Source organism: Hippoglossus hippoglossus, chromosome 19 (assembly GCF_009819705.1).
Source record: "Hippoglossus hippoglossus isolate fHipHip1 chromosome 19, fHipHip1.pri, whole genome shotgun sequence".
Lineage (NCBI taxonomy): Eukaryota > Metazoa > Chordata > Actinopteri > Pleuronectiformes > Pleuronectidae > Hippoglossus > Hippoglossus hippoglossus.
The window spans coordinates 815,817-841,635 of NC_047169.1; the positions used below are offsets into that span (position 1 = coordinate 815,817).

At 45.6% G+C, this 25,819-nt stretch overlaps 1 protein-coding gene across 1 annotated transcript in view; it reads right to left on the reverse strand.

Annotated features, from left to right (window-relative positions):
• LOC117752416 (glutamate receptor ionotropic, delta-1-like) overlaps nucleotides 1–25,819 on the reverse strand; it is a 282,229-nt gene that overhangs the window by 72,357 nt on the left and 184,053 nt on the right.

Below are 25,819 nucleotides of genomic sequence, written 5' to 3' on the forward strand. Positions count from 1 at the left end.
TGACACCTAGTGGTGAAGTTACAGATCACAACTAACTGAATAACCAGCATTACCTCTGCCACGGAGGTTATGTTTCAGTTTACAGGATTACGTAAAAACCAGAAACTGCATTGATGCCATAAACCCTGAGTCTGCGTGGACGTTAAACCTTTATGGTCGATAGCAAACGCCTGCGACTGAGCACAGCGATAACACCAACTTAGAGATCTCTTATATTATTCTGACTTAAGATGAAACTGGAGCAGGACGAATCAGAATGCGGCGAGCCACCGGGGTCGCTGGTTTGACGTGGCGAGATGAGATATTCGCCTCAGAGCCGATGTTCCGTATCCTGTGGTTGTGTTTTATTGATCCATTAAACCAAACATGGAGGACAAACACGCCCCCTCACACGGGGAGATAACGGCGGTGACCTGACTCGTCCCGGAGTCAGACCGAGAGCAGCATCTTTATTCCTGCACCGTCTTCGTCTGCGCTGCCGAACAGTCGGGATCTATTTGAGAATATCATTTACTCGTAGATTGCTCGCACACTCGTCTCCAAACTGCCAGAGAAGTTTCTGACGTGCCGACGAGCCGGCTGTGTTGCGTTCTGCTCTGTTATAGCTGGTGACAGGTTGTTTGGCCTGAACATCTCTTCTCCTGCTCCGCTCACCTCCCTCCATCCTCCGCTGTCTATTAGCACTGACAGCAGACTTGTACAGAGACCTCAGCGACTCCAGCTGCCACTCTCTGCTCCCACATCGCTTTATTTCTCTCACTCCAGCTGTTTCATCTCATCATCCCCATCGCCCCACCTCCTCCCGCTCACTTCTCCCCCGTGTCATTGTTTTTGTCCTCCATTACATTTTCTGTCTATCCATCCATCAGTCACTCTCTTCCTCCCACATCCACAGTAAATCTTAGCTCTAGTGGAACAATTGGGTCGAACTATATGATGTGATTTGAAATTCAGAGCTTTGGGATTCACAGTTTCCTGCAGATTTTAAAGGCAGCGCTGGAGGCGGAGCTCTGTACGAGGCATTAGCAGCCCGCTACCTGAATTAGCAGCTGTCCGTCTGTCCGTCATCAATCTTTATCTCCTTCTGGTAAATTTAACAAAAACATGAAAAGCACCAAAACAACCAGTGAAGCTACAGATTGAAAACTGTCTCACTTTCATATTGAGCAAGGAACCTTTGTAAAAGGATCTATAACCGTGACAAACTTTGAATATCTCTGGACATTTTCTGGATCTTCTCCTGCAGCCTCCTAGTAAAATGTCTGGAAGCTTCCCAGTGAGCGAGTGGACGTGTTGATGACGTTGATGAAGAAGAGACGAAGAAGACACGTAGAAGACGAAGACGTCAACTTGGCTGACGCCGGTGTGCATGAGCTGTAAACAACCTGCTGCTGCTGCCTCACAAACACTAACTACAGGAAATGTCTGGACACTGTTTTCCAGAGTTCATGTGTGAAAGCAGCTTTAATAACCCAAACATCCCGTCCTCTGTTCTTTAAATCCGTTCTGGCTGCAGCTTCGAGCTGAGTTAAAAAACAACATTACACAGAACCCTGATCTCTGTGGTTGAACATGACACTTTGTGAAATTACCACCGGGCTCCAGGAGAAGTTTAATGGTTCATATCCTGCTCTAGTCGGAAGGAACACGAAGTCAAAGCAACACAATAATAAAAGACTTTCTTTGTGTCCCAGTGAAAATCTTCTGTTCCTCTTCAACATCACTTTGTAAACAGACGCTACTCAATCGCATTTTAGCTTCTTTTAGCTTCTTTTAGAGAACTGTGTGACGGAGGCGGAGCTTAGACCTGGATCCAGAACCAGGACGTTTCCAAGTGGATCAACAGATTTATACGATAATCTCTTTTAAGATTACATGTACTTTTCAACCCAACATTTCAATAAAGGATATTTTATTTTGCCCTACATTGTCTATATGAAAGCTTTTAGTTTAAATCAAATATATTTTTAGTTTTCGTTCCGTCAGTCTTTTCCTTCCTGACTATTTTTACTTTACACATATCTTCTGTTGCTCCACATGCACCAACCATCCCACATTACCTGTATTTCTATCATTAGTATTAAATAATGCATTGCACTGTTTCCCTCCAGCGTCACACTCTGCTCTCTTTGTGTTTCCATTCATCTCAGTGCTGCTGCTCAGTGTCTCCGTCACAACTTCACTCCACAAATCTGCTGCCGAAGGAAGTAAATCTCTCCATTCTGCAGCTCGAGCAGCAGAACAACACAAGAGCAGGGACTTGAAAGCAATTTGCTCCTCGCCTGCCTTCCTCATCACTTACTCCAGAGACACTTTGAGCAAGGCACTGTGGGGGAGGCACTCGTCTCCCTGCAGAGAAGCCGGGACTTATCTTCATCCATCAGAGTCGCACCAATCTCGCCTTTGCAGTCGCTGGAAAATTGGCAGGTGGACCGGCGGCCGCAGAAAAGGCCTCAGATTTAATTTAGATTCACACAACATGGAAATATGTGGCGTTTGTCAGACAGACGGCAAATACTCAGGGGCCAGTTTGGTTCTGTGCAGCCAACACGTCCCATATTTACCTGTAATATGTTAATTTGCATGTGAATTATGTATTTTACATGTTATCAGTTAATTCTTTTAGCTGAGTCTGAAAACCTCAGCATCTTTTACACCACGTGCAGGAAATAGACCAATCATCACTGAGGCTACATCCTCATTACTGCACTTAACTCATCGCTGTTGCCATGGTTACGGCAGCTGTCCACACTACCCCTCCAGCCTCTTAATCAGAGACTTTTATAAACGCAGTCACACATTCAGACGGACTGACCTGCTAATTGAAAAGGTCGAAGGTCAAAAGATTAATCGGTGTTAAACTTGTTGCTGAGAGAAAAACATGTCGTCAGGAAGCGTCTCATTATTTCCAGGGAAACAGATTTTCCGCGTAAACAAACTGACTTTCGTCTAATGGGTGAAAAGCATTTTGAATTTAATGTCGATGGTTTGATGTGTGACGCATTGAGCATCTGTCAGATGAAAACAACAGCAACTTTAATTAACTTGATGTAACTCAGAAACCTGCCTGTTTGTGTTGATAGTTCAAACTGTTGCTGTTCTCACAGACGTCGACTTTTACACTTTTAATTGATTCCGTCACAGCTACAGTTTAATTAGATTTTCATAAAACACCCAAATAAATAAATAAAATTCTGCAGAAAGGAGAGTTTGGACTGAATCGAAGCTCAGGTGCAGTCGATGATTCTCAACAGCATCGGTTCAGGCAGCTCGTCCAATCAGATATCTTCAGCACTGTAAAGCACACCCCCCCCCCCCCCAGAGCTAAATGCTAAATGCTAAATGCTAAAGTCTCAGGCAGCGTCTCTCCCTCAAGTCTCTTCCTCTGAATCTGTAGCTGTTACAACACGTTTCAGTGAAACTGCTGCAAACACAAATAAACGTGAGCGTCCCTCCTGCTGCGTCTCAACATGGCTGCAGTTGTAAATATTGATCAGTGGCTCCCGACAGCGAGCGGCTTCCTTTTCCAGGGGTCCGGATTAATTACAGGAGGAAGGCTGCAGGCTGCACGTCTTCATTAGTTCACCAGACAAAAGTTCTAATTAAAAAACAGACACGATAAAAGTCTGGTCTGATAAAGACTTCACTTTTCAAAGAGTTTCACGACGTCGCTCGGTCTCTGTGGGATCGTCTGCCCCCGGAGGACGAGGAGAGGTGGAGGAGAGGTCGTCCAGTGAAACAGAAGAAATCAACTCTAAAAGTGCGACTGTGCAGCAGGTTGGAAAGTTTCAAACTAATTAAAGGTGCAATCTGCGCATAAACAGCAATTTGAGAAATCTGTAGTTTTAATCAAGGTAAACCTGCGATTCCTTTGGTCGCCTGTCGGTGGCGTAATATCACCTTTGTTGTGCAAGTTGTGTTTATCTGCCACAAGTTTGGTGTCTGGCTTCTGTATAGATCATAAATCCCTCCTCCTCCATGTTAGCAGATGGGACATGGACCAAACTAATAAAGTTAGACACTAAATAATATCATCACCACAAGATGGCAGTGTTTGAATTTTCATGTTCAAAGAGGCAGGAAGTGGAGACGTGTCGTCCATCTTTATTTAGTCTGTGAACTGAACCGTCAACGTAGCTCAAATATTTGTAAAGGTCTTTTCCTGCGGTGGAGTTTAATAAATCTGTGTATTTCACCATCTTGGTTTCCTCTTGTTTCTGGTTCTTGTGTTCAGTGACACGATTTGATTTCCCCCAGAGGAAACTCTGGAGTTGAGGGAATCCCTCCCTGCAGTTTAATTGGAAGCAGCAGGTCTGAATCTGCAGCTTAATCCCACCGCCTCTGAGCCGCCACACGTCTTCTTCCTGTTCGCTCTTACGCATCATTCTGAGAAACAGTGAGCGCTAATGAAGCAGATTCCCTGAGCCGTGACTCTCGACTCAAACGGAGAAAAGAAGAGGGAGGAAGAGGAGAAACGTGTGATGTGGGGGGGAGGCGTTTCCATGACAGCTCAGTTCATTTATCACAGGACTGCTGCAAAGGACATTTTAATTACCTGCACACATCATGAAGAGACGCAGACGGGGGGGGGAATTAGAGAGGGAGTGTCAGAATGAAGAGGAGAGGGGGAGAGGGAGGGAGCGAGAGAGAGAGAGGGAGAGGGAGGGGGAGAGAGAGAGGGGGGGGGATGATGGTGTGAGTTTGTGAGGAGGAATAATTAAGACTTTTCATCCACATCCAATGACAGGAGTAACATTTAGCTGCTCTGTGTGTGTGTGTGTGTGTGTGTGTGTGTGTGTGTGTGTGTGTGTCTGTGTGTGTGTGTGTGTGTGTGTGTGTGTGTGTGTGTGCTTCCCTCCATCTTCCTTTCCCCGCCAACACACTGTAAAAGGTTAGAGCACACACACACACACACACACACAGACACACAGACACACACAGACACACACACACACACACAGACACACACTCTGACATTAACCATCACAACTACACACTTAACTCCAGCTCCACTCTGACCTGAACTCTGGAAACCAAACAAGCTCACGAAGATAAATTCATTTCTACAATATCAAAGTTTCCTATGAAAAGTTTTGGACCTTTAATAACCAGGAAGCTTTTTACCAATGTTTCCCTGCGACTGAAGAGGAGATCAGATCACATGCACCGAATCGTCTGTTACACAATTAAATATTATAAAACTGATTCCAACACGGCTGACTGCTGTTCCTGTTTTTGCCCTGCAGTTGCAGTCCCTTGCCAGTATGTGGTGCTGCAGCCCCCTTACTTCCAGCGTCCTTGATGTCAAACCAAACTCTGTCCTCACAACCAGATGAAAGACCTGTCCACACAAACACGTGTAGTGAGGAACCCTACGGGGACGTGTTGGACCTGAACGCTGCAGCTGTGAAGACTTGAACCGACGAATCAGACGAGCTTTCAGCGAGCGCCTCCTTCAGAGAACAGGAGCTTTAATAAAGTCGTCTCCTGTCTCCTTGTCTCCTTGTCTCCTTGTCTCCTGATTTCTGAGTGATTAAACCCTTTAAAGTGTCAAATGTCCAATTAGCTCTCTGTTGTTGTGAGCAGCAGGAAGTCGCTTCACAGTTTGACGCTCGGAGCCAAAAATAAACTTTAGATTTTAACACTGTTTTATTTTCCAGACACGATCCATCACCGTGGAAACAGACGAGTCACAGCTGCTGCTATTTTATTATAAACCTGTGAACCTCCTCCTGCCCCCTGGTGGCCGGCTGCAGTACAGATCAGATACTGCGGCTCCGCTCAATGATCACTACTCCACACAAGATGGCCGCGTTCGTATCAACTTCATGTTTGTGGGATTATACGAACGTTTATTGATCGTTAGATTAGCGACGTTGTTTCCGATCATTAAACATTTCAATCTGTTTCGAAGTTTCTGTTTTCTTCTTCCTGTTCACGCAGCTGTTTTTAAAGGAAACATGTCTTTTGTAAGATGATGTGATTTATCGTGAAACCCCGCGGCCTCTTCACGACGTCTCTTCACGACGTCTCTTCACGCCGTCTCTTCACGACGTCTCTTCACGCCGTCTCTTCACGCCGTCTCTTCACGACGTCTCCTGCACGACGTCTCCTGCACGTTCAGCTCGTCTCCGTCTCCTCCGTCCTCTCAGGTCCGACACTAAGGGGGCCGATGTGTAATTTAACGGCCGGGGTTCTCCTCACGAGCAGAATGTGCTGCTGATGCACGGAGCGTATGAAATGCTAACGAGGCGGCTCCGTGCCGTCCCTCGCCCGCCCCGCTCCTCGCTCCCCGCAGGCCTGCCAAGGTGTTATGTAAATGAAGCCAATCAGAGGCCTGCGAGGGACTTTACAGCCGCCATCACAAACCTATCACAGCTCATCTGAGGCGGCGTGTGATCATAAATAACATCCGCCTGCCGTCTTTATATAGTTTCATACATTTCAGAGCTTTTACTTTTGTTATGAACGGTGTGTGTTGCTCTTGGTGGACGCCGCCGCTGCTCGACCGTGTCGCTGCTGAAACTGTTTCTCCTGCGACCACAGGCCGAGGGCACACACATCTAAATTAAATCTACACACTACATTATTCATGCCAAACAGTTTACCACACTTTAATCTCTCTAATGCATATATTGTGGTAAACAGCGCCAGGCTGATGGGATGAGGAGGAGGAGGAGGAGGAGGAGGAGGAGGAGGAGGAGGAGGAGGAGGTTTATTCACCAGGAGGTTTGTGCTCGAGCTGAGATTCTACTTTTACCCCAAAGATGCTCGAGTGATTTTAAATTGATAAAACCAGCAGATCCAGAACTTTAGTGGCACCAAAAAGTCATTTTATCAAATAATGTGTTTTTCCTGAATAATGAGAAACAATGTCGGGACGAGTTTACGGGAAAAATGATTGAATTTAGTTTTTCTTTTTTCATTTTCAGAATAAAGTTGATGTTGGACCTCTTAGTGTTTGTTCAGTTCAGTAGAGGAGACGCATCATGAAGGTTCTTCACTGTCATCAATCGTCTTTTAGATTAGGTTAGATTAGATTAGTGTATATTAAATTAGATTAAAGTAGATTATATGAGATAAAATGAGAGTAGATTGAGTAATACGACGTTAATCCAGGTTCATGTTCTAGTTTCGTGTTTAAACGTTTCTGACCTTTCACACTAATGACACGTCAACCAGAATAAAACATTATAATTTCACACAGCGGATTATTTAACTCAGGACTTTGATTCACCACGTTTGACTTTATTTAATCTGCACAAATGAGTCGTTAGAATCAGTTTTGGGACTTTTATCGTTTTCTGTCCTGCTGTGTTTTATCAGCGAGGAAATAAAGTGCAGGCGTGAACCAGCTGATAATGAGCTTTAATAACCAGCTGATAAAACTGTGAAGCTGCAGTTTCCCGCAACGTGAAAAATAAAAATGAGTTCAGAGCTTCAGGAGGTTCAGCTGCTGAAGAGTTTTAGATTTGAAGAAATGTAAAAATGTAAATCAGAAGCTCATGAAGTGCTTTCTCTCTTGAAGCCGTCTGTAGTAAATAGAGTAATTTCATCTTCAAGTGTTTTATTTTGTCTCACATATTTTTCTCAGGGTCAAGATGAATTCTGAGAGTTTGGAGAAATTTGCATCAGAAATGTTTTAAATCATCAAGAAGAGAAAGAAAGAAAGAAAGAAAGATTCCTTCTGTCACTTTAGAGTCAAAACAACATTTATATCGATTAAAGAAACTGAACTGGATTTATTAAAATGATATTATCATCTCATTGGTCACTGTGAGGGACGATGACGTACGAGGCTCTGATTGGTCGACTCAGCTACGTTGAACTGAAGAATGTTCTGACTTTAATCCTATTTAAACATCTAGTTTTAAAACCGATATCATAGTCATTTTATATGTAAGTTAAAATGGTCTTTAAAACCACAAACTGTAAATAAAGATGGACGACATGACAGCACAGGAAAGTAAAGCCAAAACACCTTGCTCGCCCCCTGGTGGCCTGGAGGTTATAAACCACGTCTCCTCCGTGTAAATGTTTCCGAGGTATTTTGGCTTCGTTTGTGGAGAAGGTGGAGACACGTCGTCATTATTCTTTCATGTTGGGACCAGTTTTATATTTAAATACTTTGTTTCCTCTACGTCTAAAGTTCTTCCTGGTTTTAACGTTAATGTGTTCGGACCACGACCCGCTGGTACTGTCAGGGGTCAAACCCGTGACCTTTTGGTTACATGGTGGATTCTCCCGTCGAGCTTTTATTAGCTGCTTGACATTTCAGACGAACTTTCCTGAGTAATGAACTCGTGTGGAGCTTCCTGTCTCTTCTGGGACCGCGTTGATAAGACCTCAGCGTCTGCGTCCATGTCGGCGCAGACACAACCATCAAGTGCTGAGTGTGTTGAGGAAGAGGAGGAAGAGGAGGATTGAGTTTGGTGTAGATTGACTGTATGTAGACACTGTCCAGACGTACCGGGGCCCAGCGGGAACACTCAGCCGGACCACACGGTGTGGATTTGATCTTTGAATGTCAAGAACCAGCGACTGGACTCGACTGACATTTTACTTTTCATTGACCTTCCTCTCACACTGGAGACGTCCAACTTTCACAGCAGCAGATTTATTCAGAATCAGAGTTTATTTTAAAATGTTTCCTCCATGTTAGCAGACGGGACATGGACCAAATGAGAAGTTTATTTACAGTCTGTAGCTGTGACGTCTAAAGAGCCTTGAGATGATGCAAATGATGATTTGGTTCTTTACAAATGAAATTGAATTGAAGAAGACAGAGTTTGGCTTCATGTTTGTACAGTGAGAAGAATTAGAGACGTGTCGTCCATCTTTGTTTACAGTGATTGATCTTCGATATCTACAGTGATTGATTAAACCTGTAGGACGATCGGGAGACGATGTTTTTCATTTGAACCTTTAAAGGCGTCGACGTATTTAGAGTGTGAAGATATAACTGAGTTTTCTATCATAATAATAAATAAGTGTTAGAAGATGATGACTCATCATGACTCGCCATGTGGGGTGAAGACGAGCTGCTGCTAATGACGATGATGAAGATTGGTTGAAAGCTGCATTATAATTGGCTGCCGGACGTCGTGTTTAAAAAAGATGATCAATAAAAAAGACAACTCGACAGACGGCCCCTCCTCCCTTAGAAAATCCTGAAGCCATTTTCTGTGCACTTCAAAACATTCTTATCTCTTCAAGGAAAACCTGAGGCTCCTCATCGATCTGTTTGTTTCCTGCCAAATGAGATGAGGAGGGATTCAAACCCAGAGAGGAACCGGACCCGTGTGCAGAGCTGTGGTTCCACCATGTTCCTGTGTTTACTAAATGAGACGAGGAGGGATTCAAACCCAGAGAGGAACCGGACCCGTGTGCAGAGCTGTGGTTCCACCATGTTCCTGTGTTTACTAAATGAGATGAGGAGGGATTCAAACCCTGAGAGGAACCTGATCCGTGAGCAGAGCTGTGGTTCCACCATGTTCCTGTGTTTACTAAATGAGACGAGGAGGGATTCAAACCCAGAGAGGAACCGGACCCGTGTGCAGAGCTGTTGTTCCACCATGTTCCTGTGTTTACTAAATGAGACGAGGAGGGATTCAAACCCAGAGAGGAACCGAACCTGTGAGCAGAGCTGTGGTTCCACCATGTTCCTGTGTTTACTAAATGAGACGAGGAGGGATTCAAACCCAGAGAGGAACCTGATCCGTGAGCAGAGCTGTGGTTCCACCATGTTCCTGTGTTTACTAAATGAGACGAGGAGGGATTCAAACCCAGAGAGGAACCTGATCCGTGAGCAGAGCTGTGGTTCCACCATGTTCCTGTGTTTACTAAATGAGACGAGGAGGGATTCAAACCCAGAGAGGAACCGGACCCGTGTGCAGAGCTGTGGTTCCACCATGTTCCTGTGTTTACTAAATGAGACGAGGAGGGATTCAAACCCAGAGAGGAACCGAACCTGTGAGCAGAGCTGTGGTTCCACCATGTTCCTGTGTTTACTAAATGAGACGAGGAGGGATTCAAACCCAGAGAGGAACCTGATCCGTGAGCAGAGCTGTGGTTCCACCATGTTCCTGTGTTTACTACCACAGAGAATCACACAAATCCTGTGATGAACATCTGGAGAACATGGGACTCTAATTAGGTCCTGAACGTGAAGCCAAAACATCTGCTTCGCCCCCTGGTGACTGACTGGAGTAGAGCTCATAGCCCCGCCTCCTCCATGTTAGCAGATGGGACATGGACCAAACAAATAAACACATCAAAGTAGACATAAAGAAATAAACATTTCAACGTCATGATTGACAGCTGAGACTGAGACTCACTTTCTCTTGATTGAAATGATGAAAATTTAATTTAAAGTTTGACTTGTTTCACTTTTGCCTGTAAATTCTACAATAACAGTCGATAACAGTATTTTGATTATAGATACTGTGGGTCTCTGTGAAGAATCAAATATCATAACCCCCCCCCCTGCAGCCAATAGGACTCTAGGACGAAGGAGCTGACACTGTGAATGTTCTGCAGTTTTCAGTGTTGGTTTATGAACAGAAACAAACAGGGACGTGACAGAAGCGCAGCTCGAACCACTGCGGAATAATGACGCTGTAAAAACAACGTGATAGACGAGCGTGTTCGAGCCCGGCAGCGTCGGGGGGGACGAGGGTTGTTGTTGTGAAATTAATCAACAAAAACTAGACAGGGAAGAAACAGTTGATTGAACTTCAGCTCAATGTGTTTTCAGCAGAAAGGAAACACAATAAAACCCGTGAAAAACAGACTTCTTCAATATCCTGAGATCTGAAGATACGTCAGGATCCACAGGAAACTAGAACCTCACGTATCTGCTTCATCAAGCTGCACCGATCACACAGACTCGTGAATATCAGTTTACTAAACATGTGTTTATTACACGAGCCATGAACTATTTCCTGAGAAATCTGTGAAAATGATGAAATTAGTCTCACAATGTTAAAGAAAGTGAAAAAATGTATAATAATAATAAGTTAATCAAAGAACAGTCATATGATTTAATTTACATCTCAAAAACCTATTGAAGAATCTCTTTACATTTGAATACTAATTCATTACTTTACTTTACTATGTACTTCAAAGATTTCTGACTTTCTGATGAACTCTTTTCTCTTTTTAGATTTCAGACCTGAAACAGACGTTTGAAGCTTCTACTCACTCGAGCTGCTCTGATTGGATTAAGAAGATTTGCGTCTGATTTCCTGACAAGTGACGAGTGAGTGCAGGAAAAGGAAAGTGGAAATATTCTAAATGAGAAAAACACGAATGTCCAGATGGACTCGATGATCTCAAACGTACACGTGGAGATGTTGGGTTTCAAGGCAGAAGGTCAGAGGGCGGCGCCGGGCGAGAAGTTTGACGCTGATCGACGGAGACGTTTGAAATGAGAGAATCTGAGCTGAGTTCATGAATAAACTGTAAAAAGAGCAGAAGCCTGCTTCACTTAGTGATGCAGGAGCTGAGGCACGGAGCCGGATCCTCTGGTTCCTCTTCTTCTCTGTGGGTTCGACGCCACCTGATGAACTGACCAACCAACACCACGGACCAATCAAATGATTAATCAGCCTCAACACGACCTGAGATCCGACCACAGGACAAACTCATTAACCAGAATCTGTCCCCCCCCCCCCCCCGTCCTGATGAGCAGCTGATGACAGCGGATCCTTCCTGATTCGTCTGATTCCAGCTGCAGCTGGCGTGGACGCCGTGCGAGGCCATGCGACGCCGTGCGAGGCCGTGCGAGGCCGTGCGACGCCGTGCGAGGCCGTGCGAGGCCGTGCGAGGCCGTGCGACGCCGTGCGAGGCCGTGCGAGGCCGTGCGACGCCGTGCGACGCCGTGCGAGGCCGTGCGAGGCCGTGCGACGCCGTGCGAGGCCGAGCGAGGCCGTGCGAGGCCGTGCGAGGCCGTGCGAGGCCGTGCGAGGCCGTGCGAGGCCGTGCGACGCCGTGCGAGGCCGTGCGAGGCCGTGCGACGCCGTGCGAGGCCGTGCGAGGCCGTGCGACGCCGTGCGAGGCCGTGCGAGTCCAGATGAGTCCTGATGAGTCCTGATGTTTAATCAAACACAGGCTGAATATCTGTACCAATGAACCAAGTGAACCTGAGTCCTCTTCATAATTATCACTTGTCCAAAGGCCTCGTGAGCTGAACATGATGTTTCCCACATAAACGCTTCAGGACTTAGACACAAAATATAAACTTCCTGGAAATAAGGTGAAGAGCGAAGAGAAAAATCTGTTTCCATTCGCCTCCAGTGAATTTTATGTTCAGAGCAAAGGAACCTGCAGCCTGACGGACGCCGACCAGCTCATTAACCAAACAACTGACCAGCGGAGCAACACGCCATCTGCTGAGCTGAAGAACCCACTCACTGCAGAGATCTGTGTGTGTGTGTGTGTGTGTGTGTGTGTGTGTGTGTGTGTGTGTGTGTGTGTGTGTGTGTGTGTGTGTGTGTGTGTGTGTGTCTGTGTGTGAGGTTTGGATGTATTTATTTACTGTGGGTGTTAACAGAGTCTGAGTTTATAGCAGCTTCACAGCGACACTGTATAAATCTGCTTTAGATGCAGCAGAGTGAGAGAGTGTGAGTGTGTGTGTGTGTGTGTGTGTGTGTGTGTGTGTGTGTGTGTGTGTGTGTGTGTGTGTGTGTGTGTGTGTGTGTGTGTGTGTGTGTGTGTGTGTGTATGTGTGTGTGTGTGTGTGTGAGCACGCCGCTGCAGCATCATGAGCAAGGTGAAAACTTGTGTGTGTGTTATTTGTGTGTCAGGTGGGGGCAGAGGAAGATGAAGTGCGCCCGGCGCTGCAGAGGATTGTTAATAAACATCATTATTAGCTCCTTTCACACTGCGACTGTGTGCGAGCGGCTGAACGCAGCTTCGCCACGGGCATCTCCCATCATGCACTGCAGCCGGGAAACAGACGCTTCTCTACACAAGAAACTCGACTTCACACATCAAAGCTCAAATAATGTTTGTGAATGAAGGAAAACATGACACTGTGTCCGTGTGTGTGTGTGTGTGTGTGTGTGTGTGTCCATGTTTGTCCGTGTGGGTGTGTGTGTGTGTGTCCATGTTTGTCCGTGTGTGTGTGCGTGTGTGTGTGTGAAGTTGCGTCTTCAAATCATCGAAGCTGCAGGAAATCAACAAAAATGGTTCCTTTGTTTTGTGACAGATTTACGTTCGATGATCTTTCCTGGTTTTATCTCACCGGCGCCACATTCACACGCCGAGCGTCACTTCAGCCTAATTAACCACGTGAACTTTGCTGGATGCTGCTTCCTGAACTGATCACAGATCGGTCGTAAAACTTAACCTTAAATTAAAGGTCAACGCCATCAAATATTTTCTAAACTGTTTCATTAACTAATGACGTTTTTATTTCTTCGTTCAGCTTCTTTTATTTTTCCTTTGGGGGAAATTGAAGCAAACTGTCACATTAAACTGCTGATTGTTCAATGTATTCACATAGATTTATTATATGACAATATTCAAATAATATTATGATAATTCTCTTTAATCCAGTCTTGTTGCTGATGTATTTGAGAAAACATATTTTTTCACTAGTTTAAAGTCGAGAACTTTCGTAGTTTTTCTGTTTGTCTTGGACCAAATCAGCAAATAGAAGCTGTGTTATTATTTATTATGAGAGTTTTCTCGTCCCAGGCACCAACGGGTGGTTTATTAAAGCTACGACCGCTCACTCATCATGTTTCCTCCGAGCGGCGTCGTCTCTGTGATGAAACCTAACGTACGAGGCCTCGTTGGATCCTCTCGTCTTCTCCGGGTCCTTCATGGCGGTGAAGACGTTCCTGAACTAACCATTTATCTCAACTAACCGTGATCAATGTCTGTGTCTCCAGTATGCAGATGATAAGCAGCCGGGACGGACTAACCATGTTAAATAGAAGCAATTTCATTCTAATGTGCTCTCCAGATATCTGCTGAATACATTTATTAAATGATATTAAGACGTATTACCTCCACTGGCTGCGTGGGCCGTGGGATACGTGTGAGCTGCTGGTAATCACGCTCTCCTCTGGGGGGGGGGGGGTTACTGTATTTACATTGCTGTGAGGTGGAGGTGAAACGACGAAGAACTGCAGCCGTGAATTCAAACCATGGAGGATGAAGAAGATGAAGACGAGCGTGGAGTCGAACCCAGAAGAAGATGAAGTCGGTTCGAGGAAGGCTCGGTTAGTTTTCTGAGGAAAGTGATTCCCGTCTGCTAACATGGAGGAGACATACATGACTTGTATTATTTTCTATCATCCTCTGATATGAATAAATTCTAAAATACTTGTGCAGACGTTTCTCCACATTTGTTAAATAAAGCGTCCTCGCCACCGGCTCCGTGATGGAGGATTGTGGGTCGGCAGCAGCGAGGCCTCCTGGGAGAAACCACACCCCCGAGCTCCTCCTGCTGCTGCTGAGCTAATGGACAGTAACCGGAGTGATTTGTCTCCATTGATTGGTTATTCTGTATTCTGTTCAGCTTTTTAACTTTATGTTCACTCCTCTTTACACAAGAGAACTGAAGCGAGGCAGAAGCCTTCATCAGCTCCAGTCTGAGATCTGCTGTTCGCATCAGTGCAGCGACGAGCTGCCGGGGAGGAAGTGATCGGATTCTCTGAAACAGGAAACATCCGAAGCTCAGACACAGACGATGTAAACAGGAAGTTCTGATTGTCTGAGCATGAACAAGCTCATACGTGGAACATGTGGCTCTGATCTGAGGCTTCATCCATCTACAACCATTACAAACTGGTTATAATAACACGCCTGGAAACACATATCACATGACCACTCATGTGCACTGGGCGTAAACAGGAAGCACTTTGTTCTTAGCTGCGTCATTGTCGTCGTGTCTTCCTGAAGGAGGTCATGTGACAGGAGCCTGACCAATCAGTGACGGTTTCTGGGTTTGGATGTAAACAGCAACGTAATGTTGATTAAAACATGAACGAGAATATAAATGGAACATTCCATGAGTTTCTCTGGAGTTCAGACGGAAGAACGATCTCTAGAACAAACTTCAGAGGCTCATCGGAAAAATCCAGATCAAACAGGAGCGTTTTCTTTTTGTTGAGGTGAGAAATAAACCTGATGGATGAGACTATTTACTGGTTTGTTGAGTCTGTTGCTGGAGCAGCTCTTCAGTTAATCCAGGGAATTAAACACCTTCTGCACAATCAAGTATATAAATCAAATAGTCCTGTTTAATGATTCATACGACTGCTCGCTACGCTCCAACACAACCACAGATATTAGGCCACATCTTGCATTTTCATCATCTCAGCTTACAGTATGATACATCATCATATGGTCCAGTCCCGTGGAGGAGAAATCTCCATGTTTGTTTCAACGTGGCTGAATTATTTAGAGCCAACATCGTACGAAAAACAGCCGAGCAGCTCCTCTCCCCCGTCGACTTCCCTCTCAGCCTTCAGCTCAATACGCTTCAAACTCGCATCTGTGATGCGAACACAAACCTTGAATCTGCTCCTCGGAGGCGTGAAGCATCGGCACAGATCAGATTCACTCCGCCTCCACGTTACGACCAATCGCTGAGCATCGAGGAACAATAGAGTCACTGTGTGAAGAGATAAGACTCAGACAAGAGCAGAAGAACTGATTCTGTCTCTTTATTCTAATAAAACAAGACGACGACAGTGTTTTACAAAATGAGTTTGACACAGTGAACAACTCGTTCAGAGTCTCTCAGGAAATGAAGACTGAGCTCGAAGTTAAGAAAATTCATCCAGATTTCTTGAAGCACAAAAAACCATCAGTCATAAACAACAACCAAAATGTTTCAATCCAAGTTCTTCTTGATCAGAGTCTGAAACTAACGATCACGACACACGTCTCCATCCACTTTAAACAACACCAGCAACACTTTCTTTAAACGTGTTTCAGAGAATGTGACTCTCTCTCTTTGGGGTCCCTCAGGGTTTCATACTTGGTTCGCTTCTGTTTCTCTGGATGTGCTTCTGGCTGTTCTGGATCATGGTGTAAATGTCTTTGTTACGCAGATGACACACAGTTTTATATCTGTAACACCCGATGATAAGGAGGCCTTAAATTCTTTACAAAGTTGAGGCTCCCGTGTTGTTCAGCTGATGCAGAAACTTGTCTAGTCAGTTAGAAGTTGTTAGAATTGTTACGGATGCAGAAGGTTTGGAAATCTAAAGATCTACAGATGAAGCTGGGAGCTGAAAACCTGCCTGTGAACTCGGCCTCTGAAGATTTTGAAAACTTTAACAATCGTTGGAAGTTTGGAAGAGTTCCAGTCGACATTTCTTTAGATGAAGCTCAGAAACTGAAACATTCTGCAAAAGTTTCCAGCTGGAACCTGAACTGAACTTAAAAAAAGGAGAAAATATCAAACCAATATTATTTATTATATATAAACTTCACAGGCCGCCTGTAAACCTGAGATTCATCTTATCTTTACATCATTGACTTGACTCGACGTTGAATATTTGTATTTAGTAGCTGATGCACCTGAAGTCCAGAACGTAACAATCAGACAAAGACTTGGTTCATTTGAGAGATGAACGAGCTCAGATCATTTCAAATCTGCTCGGATCAGGAACCAGAGAAACGCACCACAACACGACCGCGTTATAAATTATGCATGAACGCAAGTATTTGCACTTCGACAAGCAATTTCCTTTCTGTCACTTTAATGTGACAGGAAAAAACGATTTCGGCAAATCCAGAGTCACTTCAGTCGCCATTATCACTGAAGAAGCCGCTGTCGCTCTACGAGCCGCCAACACTCGGGAGGAGAAACAGCTGCAATTACACTTTTCATCACCACGATCATCAGGTGATCGTCCACAGACCGATTCTTCAGACAAGTCTCAGATCAGATGTCACCAAATGTGCCAAAGTTTGGAAAACGTAATAAACTCCCTGTGAGCGAGGCCACAGCGCGGAGACGTCTTAAAAGACGAGCTGCACACGGGACCAGAGCGAGCGAAGACTCACCTGAGGCTGAAGCTCAGTAACTTCACCTCTGGATTTACCTGGAGTTTCAACTCCTCTGTTCTGACCCAGCAGAGAGAAACCGAGCCCGACCCGAACCTGAAGCTCTGCTGATCCCAGGCGGCTTCACAAGAGGAAGAAGAAATCAGAGGTGACGGCAGCGTCAGCTTCACCTGAGAGTCTGAACCCAGCGTTGTGTGTTTGTTCCATTGTTCTTTATAATGTGATGAGCTGGGTGACAGTGTGTGTGTGTGTGTGTGTGTGTGTGTGTGTGTGTGTGTGTCTCCACTCCACTGTATTGTCAAGCTTCTACATTCGTCTTCATTACGAGCACTCGGTCGAACTCTACATAAATTAGCATGTGAATGTTTAACGGGCTCACGGGAGCCGAGTGTGACGCTTCCTGTCCCACATGCACGCTCGTCCCACATGCACGCTCGTCTGAACGCCACTGAGACCTCCCGGCTCGTCTTCACAAACTGATGCCAGGTAATGAACATCGATCCCCCCACCCCCACCCCACACACACACACACACACACAGACACACACACACACACACACACACACACACACACACACACACACACACACACACACAGACACACACACACACACACACACACCACCGCTCGTCTTTCTGTAAGTTTAATTCAACACCTGACGATTTACTCGAACACATTTAAATACATGAGACGTGCAGAAGAGCAAAGTGGGACAAACCAGTGTCTTCAACCTGTTGAACACTTTCACACCTTGTTTGTTTCAGACCTTCAGACCTTTCACTTTCAGGATCTTTCTGCTCAGACACAATGTCTGTGACGTCACAAATGACGTCACAGACACAAAATGGCAGCGTCTGAGACGTTCCGGCTTCTTGTCTGTCGCCGTCTTTATTTACGTTAAAGATTGAACAGCTGTGACGAACCAGCCGCTGGTTTCACCATGATTTGATTTTCCTTTTAATGAGAGTGGTTTTAGTTTGTCGTTGCCCTTCGTCTCTCTCGCAGCGACGCTGAGCAGAAACTCGTCCTCAGAGGCAGGAAGTCGCTCCGGCAGCCAATCAGCTGTTGTCTGTGGCTCAGAAAAGACGCCAAAGTGACGCCATGTTTCTCTAAACTAAAACCAATCACACTGATTTCTACCTTAATCTGCCTGAGGGTTGCAGAGAGTTCACTGTTTCACTGCAGCAGAGTCCAAGCTGAGGTTTCCCGTCTGTGGACGGAGCCACTGTCACTGAATAAATAAGGAGCGATAGGAGGAGGAAGAGATGAAGCGTGAAAGCACATCCTGCCACGTCTCCGTCTGCTTCCTCCCTCTATTCCTGGTCGCTGTCGTCATCCTGTCTCTCTGAATCTGCGTCGCGTCGTCAGGCAGCGGCGTCTGCTCACGTAGAAGAGGATCGCCTCAGAACTCAAACGGGTGAAGCTTCGTTGAGGTTTGTAAAACTGTGTCGTCGCCGCCACAGGGAGGTCAGAGGTCAAACAGAGGCCGGGTTGAGGGTTGAATCAACAGAGCTCTAAAGTGCTGCTCAAAAGCTCAGGAAGAGCTCCTTTGTTCTGTTTCCAAGAAGAATCGCTTGTGAGATGACGGAGACGTTCAGCTGTGATCGTACAGAACGTTTAACTCCAGCTTCACTGGAACCTTCAACCACACGTCTGAGTCCTGGTTGGTCTGTGATGTTTGCTCTCGTGTTTCAAACTGAAGACTCCTTTCACTGAGGTTGAAGGTCCCAGAATAAGACTAATGTCTGGACCTGGATATTTAAACGATTCATTTTCAGCTAATTGACAGAAATAATCAGATATTTTTTAGAATGTGGGCTAAAGGGAACATCAGCAGCCGGGGGTTCGGCTCATGGATGAATTCTCTCTTTTCATGCCTTCAAAGGACACTTACTCTTTTATCTCTTTACCTTTATCTCATCAAGTCTAAAAAAAAACAAGGTGAAACTGATAGAAAAATATCTGCTGCAGCGATGAAACGTCCATGAAGAGCTTTTCTCCGAGACATGAAGTGGACCGTGGACAGAGACTCTGTGTGAATGGAAACTTCTTTGAAAGGCTCCAGTTCTCTCAAGGCCTCGTTTCCTTTTCCTCAAAGACCTGAAAAATGCACTTTGGGAAATTGATTTATCGGTTTGTTTCATCTGAATCATCTACTTTGATTTATTATTCCAGACAACAAGTTGGAGTAAATAAGAGCCTCTCACAGCCTGGCTACCGTCGAGTGTTAGCGACGCTGGTGGTCGAGTCATGTGACCGATAAGAACCAATCAGGAAGAGAACGTCTTCCTGTTCAGACTAAAACACAAACCAAGAGTTTTCAAAGTAAAACGAGACCAGTTTACACAAGTCTCTGATTCAGAGGCTGGGAACCTGTGGACGTCCGGTGTAACCATAGCAACAGAGACAGATAATAACGCACCTGAACGTGTCCGAACTCTGAATCCGTGAACACATTCAAATAAAATCACATCTTTAATCCACAGATTTCTCATGAAGCGTTTTCTCCTTGACCCCAATCTCATCCTGCTGATTTACTTCAATGTATTTTCCATGTTTTTATTGCTTCATCATTCTGATTTAGCAGAAATACAGAAATGTGAAGAACTGTCTCCACAACATTAAAGATTCCAGTGGAATGAAGGAGACGATCCTCACACGTGTGGAGCTACATGTATGAAGAGGAGCTCGTCAACAGGCCTGAACAAAACACACATTTCACTGCATTTTGAATCAAAGCGCCTGGTGCCATCCCAGAGGAACACCCCCCCGAGACCTCGCCTTTCTTCCTGCGACTCATCAGCAGCCAATTAGAGGAGACCTTAACACAGACATCAGAGCGAGAGCGAGGACATCGGCGGAGGCAGCAGGTGTCGCTCAACATGAATCCAACTCACAGGACCACAGAACCTTATTAAAACATGACGACAACATGGACAGCAGGACGTCAAACATCTACACAACGGACGTTAAACTAAAGAGAAGACGAAGAAAAGATCCGACACAACTTCACCTGCAGCTCCGTGTGAAGATCATCAACTTACAGCTCTGAGCTTTTTATATCAGGACATTTTCTTCAAGATAAATATGATAAATTCCACTAAAACATCAAACTGACACAAACTGTTTATCTGTGTAAGACACTGATAACTGGTCTGAAGGGTTGAGTTCTCTCTCAGGTCCGAGTCTCACTAACAGGATCTGAATCCTCTTTCTTCACACATCTTACTTGTATGGACTAAATTCAGCAGCACCAGTAGAAACCACATCGGAGACGAGGCTTTAATTCCTTTTCTTCGTCTCTTCAGTTTCCCTCCTCACCTCTTTACCCAGAATCCTTCTCCTGTGATTGATCTTTGCTTTTGCTCCTGAGAAGCAGCCAAGATTCCACTAATCTGAAAATAAGATGAATTCATTTCCCGCATCCATCGAGTAAATTAATTGACAGTTTGGAGGATTAACAGGAGAAAATTGACATGCTGCTCCGAACAGGAGACGTTTTTGAGGTTGGGATGAAGAACGCTGTTTGAGGGATGATGAGCAGAAACCAGGTTATTAAAAGAATTAACTTTTTACTACATGAAAGGTTTTAAACCTCTGAGACCTACAGGAGCTGCTGAGGTGACTTTGGACTGAATTAGTCATTAAAAAGTGGAAAAGGTGAATGACTGACAGACCTGGTTACAAATCATTTTTCAAAGGATTCTGTGGATTCATGACTTTATCCATGTTCAAAAACTCGTTTTAGGCTCTTTCCAATATTTCTACAATTTTTAGTCAAGAAAAAGTGTTCAGTCTTTTTCTATTGAGATTCACAGAGATTCTCAATCTGAATTTCTTTGATTTTAAATTTGTAGTCTGACAGAAAATGCTTGACGCTGATTTACCAATAAATTCCAAAGACGTTTCCTGCAGAAAACATCATAATCTGATGGTAATAATTTAACATGTTTACATCACAAACACACAGAGACAGATTTGATTGGACGAAGAACGACTCCCTCTAAAGGATCTTTGTTTACATCCAAACGTTTTCCAGAAACCCCCGAAGCTCCTCTCAGAACCCCCGAAGCTCCTCCCAGAACCCACGACGCTCCTCTCAGAACCCCCGAAGCTCCTCCCAGAACCCACGAAGCCCCTCCCAGAACCCACGAAGCTCCTCCCAGAACCCACAACGCTCCTCCCAGAACCCACGAAGCTCCTCCCAGAACCCACGACGCTCCTCCCAGAACCCACGAAGCTCCTCCCAGGTCTCAGACGCCGCAGCGTTAACTACACCCTGATACTCAAAGTGTTGGCCCTTTAAATCCTCAGTGTTCAGGCACAAGTTCACGTGAGGATGAAAGCAGCGAGTGGAACAACACAAACACACGTTTAACCCAGAACACATTGAGAATGCAAACGAGCTCCTAGCAGCCACGAGCCTCAGGCACAGCTTTCCTCTCTCTTCCAGTCCGTCTGGAGCTCATCCACCTCTTTTCTCCTCCTCGGCCCCTTTTCACCTCCCTCTCGTTCACTCCTTTTCTCCTCTCTCCTCCCCGAGACTTGTTGTTCTAACATTTCATATTTTAATCATCGTCGTTTGAATCTCGTTCTCTTCTGCCGATCGCTGCCGGATAGCGATCGCACCGCTCGAGAGCTCTCGTTCACGAGATCAGTCCCGTCAGTGATGAAACATTTATAGAATGTCAACAGAAGTGCACAGTATGGTTCAGTCAGAGCAGCGGCGGAGTGGAAACACGAGATATCGCTGCTTTGAAATCAGCCGAGAGGAAACACAGCGACTGCTCGTGTTCACTGTTCGGCTCCGGTTACGATCAGAGCTGCAGGAACACTTTGTCTCAGACGCTTTGAAGGATGTAGATATTTATACTTTACTCTGAAGAGGCCAAACTAATATATTTCCTTTGATTATTTGAAGAAACAAAATCTCCACATGTCGGCTCCCAAAGTACAGCCAAATCCTTGCACCCGCCCCCTGGTGGCTGGCTGCAGTATAGGTCTGGAAAAGCTGAAATAAAACGTTATAATTTACGATAATAAACTGATGATGAACCTCAACTCATCTTGAAAACAAACTATTGTGTAACATGTCACTGAATCAGTTATTTGATGATATAAAAACAGGCTGAGACGTGATGATTGACAGCTGAGACTGACTCCTGATTGGTCGAGCACATGAGTCAGCAGGACCTTGATACCTCAAACCATCAAGTCTAACTACAAATACACTTGGGCACGCAGAGAGGAGGAGCGGGGGATCGAACCACTAACCCTCTGGTTGGTGGACGACCCACTCTACCTCCTGCACAGGTCTGTCTCATGAGTCGTGAGATTCAGACGAACGAGTTGTTTTAGTTTCTCGTGCACGAAGTCGCTTTAATAACAGAGACTGATGATTCCACAACGAGCTCGTGCTCCTTTTTCCTCCCTCTCACTTTGACAAGGTCAGGTTAGGACACAGTGTGAGAGTGTGAGTGTGTGTGTGGGTGGGTGGGTGTGTGTGTGTGTGTGTGTGTGTGTGTGTGTGGGTCCTCATAAAGTGGTTTTCACGGACACACACCACATTTTATTAGCCACAGTGGGGGTGTGTGTTACAGGCAGATAGGCAGAGAGAGAGGAAACATGTTCAGCCGGTGTGTGTGTTTGTTTACTCACCACATACACACTAAATACACACACACACACACACACACACACACACACACACACACACACACACACTCTCTGTGTCAACGTCTTTATCGGCGTTTTTTCCCAGGACGCTCTTCTGTTCCGCCTGACAGCTGCCTCTGATTGGGTGTTGATGAAAACACAGTTTCCCAGAGCGCACTGCAGCGCGGCTGTCCATCCATGCGTCCGGCGGTGGGCGCGGCGTTCGGCCGGCGCTCGGCCGGCGTGAGATTTGGAGTCTGCAGCTTTGATGTGGCTGAGCTGCTGCGTCACGCCCAGCGGACACACGCACCATGGCGGCCATATTGATAGAAGGCAGGAATCAATCCTGTGTGTTTGTACTCATACTTCTATCTGTGTGAGGACCACTGTGAGTCACTAATACAAAGATCTGCAGGTCATTTCAGATCATCTGATACTGGTTCACACCTTCAGAGCTGATGGCTGATGGCACAAAGGAGCCTCTCAGGTGCTCTGAGGCTCGTGGCTGTGAAGTCTGAAGTCCACTTCCTGCTCCCTGGTTTTCCTGATGTTAAGCTGAAAGCTTGCACCTGGAGGTGAGACGGATTTGTTAACTTTTCTTTCCATGGTCAAGCAAACTTCAATTTAGCGCCGGCCTCCCAACATGGCCGCCGGCTGCAGCGTGTCGATTGGTCCTGTGGAGCCTCAACAGCAGCAACAGTAACTTTAAACCATTTGAAAGGCCTCAAGAGAAAGTGTCTAACTGGGAATTCATCCATCACATCCTGGACTGAGCTTCAGGCCTCATGCACCTCACTGACTCTGCTCAGGGGAAGTGAGAGGAGGTGTAAAACCAGGTGTTTCAGACAGAGGCTGAAGAGAGGAGCTGCAGCGATGCACAGTCTGAGGAAAGTCAGGGCCGTGATTACAGAGGTCTGAAGATGAGTCGAACAGAATTCAAAATTATGGAAAATCCTTCCACCCCATATTCGGCATCAGAATTTGTTTACTCCCTAATTCTGTATCCTCATCAGTCCCAAACCTCCGTCTCAGTCAGGCTGATTCAAACCAACAGAAGTGAGAAGTGAGAGGTTCGACACTGAGGGAGATAATCAGAGTGTGATGGAGAGAACAAGCTCTGATCATCCCTCCTTCAGTCAGAGAGTCAGGGATCATCAGTAGGATTCAGTTCTACATCCTGTCTCTACAACCTGTGAAGCTGCAGGACTTCATACTTCACAAAGCTAAAGCCGACTCTTTGAATAAAGGTTATGCTGCTGAGATCCAGTTCAATGTTTCTGTTGGGAGTTTAAATCCTCAACATGGCTCCGAGCTTCACTAAGCTAAGGTCAAACGCTCCGGGCGGAAGCAGCAGAGGTGGACGGGACGCAAAGGAGGACGCAACAAAGGAAGAGGTTCGGTCCGAGTCATCTGAATCTGTCGGCTGCACAGAAGCATTAATGCTCCAAGGACGCGATGCTGCAGAATCATTGTTGTCCACCGGTCCTTCTGTCCCCTGCCTGGTTATTAAAGGGATTCAGACGCTGGCCCTGCAGCTGCTGATGCACTTACTCTAAATCATTCTGGATAAGAGTAAGAGGCTAAATGCTTGCATCTGTCTATATCCTTATTTTGTAATTGCCACCATCTCGTATCGATTACACTCAAAAATCCATCGAGCCTAATGTGATTTCATTAAGATACAGTCCAAGAAAGCGATTCCAAACAAATACATCAGAGCCGATGGGGCATCTCTGGAGCTCTGCTGCAACGTCCGGTCATGCAAACGTTTTCAAAGCCAGAAAACTGAAAAGTATTCAAGCCTCTTACAATTATTCCCAACTCCTTTGTAATTACGTGTGTGAATGTTTCCCAGAGGAATTCATAACAAACTATTTGACCGGGAGTCGAGAAACACCAGAGGTAAGAGGTGGAATCTCCCTGGTGTTAAAAACAAACCTGAGAGCAGCAGCGAGTTTCTCTGCTTCACTCGTTCTCTCAGAGCAGAAGGTCGAGACTTCTCGCTGTGACGGAGCGTTAAACCTGGAGAGGAGTCAAACCCCCCACCGAGTCAAACCTCCCACCGAGTTCAGACTCCACAACAGCCACACTGTGTTTTCAAGTTCCCTCAGAAACTGATAAACCTGCAGGAGCCAACACGTCCAGCCTATCAGACAATTTAACAAAGTTTAGTCTCAATGACCATGTTTGTAAAGTCAGTATAATTCTTCTGATGTTGTAAAGTTCACATCAGACGTCTCATTCTTTTCAACACGATTTCTTGAGGGAATTTCTTAAGTAATGGAAAACACAACACAGTGAAAAGAGAATCACAACGAGTTACTGCGCCCGAGTCAGCAGCCGCATGAATCTGATGCTTGTCTGTTCGAGGTGTTACGGTACAGGTGTGTTCTTCCTTTTCTCCCCCTGTACCGTAACACCTCGAATAGACAAGCATCAGAGTTGAAGCAGCGACGGCTCACTTGACCACATTGATTAACTCACTTCCACTGTGGTTGTGTTTCCGTTGTGTGGCTGCTGTGGTTGTGTTGTGTTGTTGTAATGTGCTTACTCAGGGATTAACTGATTCACCTTTGATGAGCAAAGGTCAAAAGTCATAAACCCTTTCATTTCCCTTGTGAACGTGTTATTTTAATAAAGCCTCGAGAGAGAGAGAGAGAGAGAGAGAGAGAGAGAGAGAGAGAGAGAGAGAGAGAGAGGGAGAGAGAGAGAGAGAGAGAGAGAGAGAGAGAGAGAGAGAGACAGACAGAGAGAGAGAGAGAGAGAGAGGGAGAGAGAGAGAGAGAGAGAGAGAGAGAGAGAGAGAGAGAGAGAGAGAGAGAGAGAGAGAGAGAGAGAGGGAGAGAGAGAGAGAATCCATTTGGAACAAATATTCAACTGGACTCAAAGATGAACTGATTGGACGTGAGAGGTCAAAGGTCACGAGGAGCCTGCAGCTGGTCAGAGGCAAACAACCAGCGGACGGTGACTCTGGTTTGTGAAGGTAAAACACATCAGTCTCTTTTTAACTAACAGCAGCTACTGACACATGTAGTGAGTTCGACCGAGTGAAGAAAAGAAAAGATCTTCGCTTCCAGAGTCGACTGAAAAAACCCACAAACACATTTAAGTAATAAGTTTCGAAGAACACTA